Source organism: Callithrix jacchus, chromosome X, assembly GCF_049354715.1.
Source record: "Callithrix jacchus isolate 240 chromosome X, calJac240_pri, whole genome shotgun sequence".
NCBI lineage: Eukaryota > Metazoa > Chordata > Mammalia > Primates > Cebidae > Callithrix > Callithrix jacchus.
Genome location: NC_133524.1, coordinates 143775404 through 143778886, shown reverse-complemented (window position 1 = coordinate 143778886; position 3483 = coordinate 143775404).

Here is a 3483-nt window from a genome sequence, read left to right as displayed (position 1 = left end):
GAGAGAGAGAGCGCATGAGCCCAATTAAATGAACTAAAAGGAAGCATGGAGCTAAGAGAAATAAAATAGCATTTCTTATCTTCCAGCCCATCGTCTGTCTTGTGGGTCTCTTGTATTAATTTCTATGAGTTCTTCCCCATGAATAGCTTTAAGAAGAAATGAAATTTCTGCTCTCTCCAACCTGGTATCCTCCGACTTTTCTCCACTTATTGCTTCTAGGTTATTGTATTCTGTGATTTTTCCATTGGAATTTAGGTTTCTGCAGCACAGCTAGAGCTTTCGGACACAAAAGGATTTGCTGAGTGGTTGGTTCTTTCTATTTAACCAGTAATTTTAAGTTTTTTTTTCTATTTGATTTTGTTTTTGTTTTTTTGAGACAAGTCTCACTTTGTAATTCAGGCTGCAGTACAGTGGCAAGATCTCTGCTGACCAAACCTCTGCCTCCCAGGTTCAAGGGATTGTCCTGCCTCAGCCTCCTGATTAGGTGAGATTACAACAAACCAAAACAAAAATCTACATGTTAAAATCTCACTCCAGGCAGGATGAAAAGGGGAATGCTGGGGGCTAGAAGCTGCAGAGTTCCTTGGCATAAATCTTGGTGGCCAGGCAAACGTATAATACTCCTATAAGGACATCAATAAAAACTGCATGAATGGGGAGCATTTAGTCTGGGATGCCACATTCAGCCATTCAGCGTGCAGTGCCTTTCTCAAGAAGGTGGCATTCATGTGAGCTAAAATATGATGTCACCTTCTTGAGAGGAGTAATGTACAGCATGTACTGCGCATGTGGTGTCCCTGGGGATGGGACTGTAGCTGCAAGCACAGCGATGCCTGTTTTGGATCCTGTGCACCCTCTCTTCAGTGTGGGGCTACTTCAAGGAGCTTTTTGTGCCTTCTAGGAGACTATACATAGGAACAGTGGATGCCTTAGAAAACACATCCTCTCAGGTTCTTGAAGAATTTATCTATTTTTGCCAAATGAGTCTTGGATTAAATAAGAAAGACATTGCATTGAGGCCACAGCCATTGTTCATCACCTAAGGTTTCACTCCAGATTCCCAGATTCTCTAAATTTTCTCACTTATCAACTAGTCATCATTTGCAAGGCTCCTCCTTTACAGCTCCCAACAGACTCTCCTGCTCTCAGGTCCCTTCATTGCTGATCCACAGTGTCCATTTTCTCTCAAAGACAAAAACATTATCTGATTGACTTTTAAAATACTTTTCAAAGCTTTATGTCACTCATTAATGAAAGGTTATGCACAGTTCACCCAAAGTATTTCACTTTTTAATTATCATTTTTCCTCATTTTTTAAGGAATATATTTGAAGAATGGAAGACTATGATAGAATTGATACTCTTCAGTATTATTGAGATAGCTCCTAGGCTTCTCTCCCCATTTGTTTCTGGCAACACTTCTTAACTCTTAACCTAATAGAGAGGGACACAGGGAAATACACACACACACACACACAGAGGGGAGGGTGGGAGTTGGGGAGAAAAAGGGAGAGAGAAAGAGACAAGAGCCAGACTGGCGTGAGGCAGTCTGCAGCAGGAAACTAGTTACGCATATATGGGAAGCAGGTTATCAATAAGCTGCTTATATTGTGGAAATGTGTAAAAAAATGTTAGTAGTAGTAAGTGATTCAAACAATTTTGATTCCAGCTGAAATGGAGGCTACCGCATATACACCAAAAGAAAGTATAAAAAAAAATTGCTATATGGTTACAGGTGGATTTTTGTTAATTTTCTTTAGATTCAGAATGTTTGAATATGTGTAAGACCATTAATGTCTTCACATTAAAAAATCACTTGATGTATCTTTTCCCCAATGAAAAAAATAGGACTAATAGAATACACAGAATCTTTATTTTTGGAGGGGTGGCATTCTGAACAGTAAAACAAAATCTGTCACTTGGAAATACTGTATGTACGTAGAATTTTCCAAAGTGATAACTCTTTGTATTATATAATTTCTAAAATTCTATTATAGTGAATTTGTTTACTTATATACTTTTAAGTAATATCCAGAAATGAAAGGAAAGAGAATTTAGTTGTTATCATATATCTTTTATGATTTCTCCAAAAGAGTAGTATATTCACTAGTATTTATGGTTCTTCTTTCAGTGAAATACTTTTTTGTATTATTTAGCCTTTTTACTTCCAATTTATTCAGGTTTACGTGATATAACAATTATATATACTTAAGGGGTACAACATGTTTGGAAGTATGTATATATTATAAAATGATTAAATCAAGGTAATTGAAACATAAATAATATACATATAAAATATTTAGGTGAAACTCTGTAGAAAAATGACAAGATCTCTGTGGTAGGCAGAATAATAGTTCCCCTCCAAAACATGTTTACAGAGTAACCCCTGAACTCAAACACATCATAATTTATGGTAGAAAGAAATTAGCAGGTGTGATTAAATATTTTGAGATTGGAATTATCCTAGATTATCTAGGTGAGCCCAAAAGAATCACAAATGCCCTTATAAGAAGGAGGAAGGTGGACAGAGTAAGAGAAACATTGGAAAATGTTACAGTGTTGACTCCAAAGAATACAGAAAGGAACTAGAATCTAAAAAACACAATCAAGTAGATTCTCCCCTAGAGCCAACAGGAGGAACAAAGCCCTGCCAATGCCTTAGTTTTAGTGGAGATAAACCCAATTTAGATTTTCTGAACTTTAGACGCTATTATAATAAATGTGTGTTGTTGTAAACAACTAAATTTGTGGCAATTTGTTCTAGTATCAGTAGGAAATCATTTATAAAACATTTATATAAGAGTGTAAAGACACTAAGGTAATCAAATAATTACTAAGTGTATTGAAGTATATTTATGGATTGAAGGATTCAAATCTATAGATTTAAGGAGGTCTACTGATCTATAGAGTTAATGCAATTCCAACCATTGTCCCAGAATAATATTTGCAGATATTAGCAGGATGATCCTAAAACTGATATAAAGGCAAATAAACTAGAATATTCAAAACAATATGAAAGAGAATCCCAAAGTGGAGAATTCACACTTGTAATTTCCAGAATCAGTGCCTAACTCGATTAGCCAGTGTAGTGTGTTACTGAAAAAGAATGGAAAAGTAGAATAGAAGGACCAGAAATATCCATACCTGTCACTAATTCATTCTGCCTAAGCTGTAAAGTCAATCTAATGAGGAAATAGTAGTATTTCAACAAGATGACGCTGGGAAATGTCATATATATTTAAAAATACGAACCTTAGTCCATATTTCACACCACATACAGAAATTAACACAATCTTAAGCCAAAATGTCAAGCTATCAAATTTCATAACAAAAAATGTTTGACCATTAATTATATATCAAAATATTAAAAATTCATTAAAAATAAGATAAAATAGACTCTGAAAAAATTAAAATTTGTCTTCAAATAAGACCACTGAGATAATAAGAAGGCAAACTACAGAATACTAAAAATGTATGTAATTTA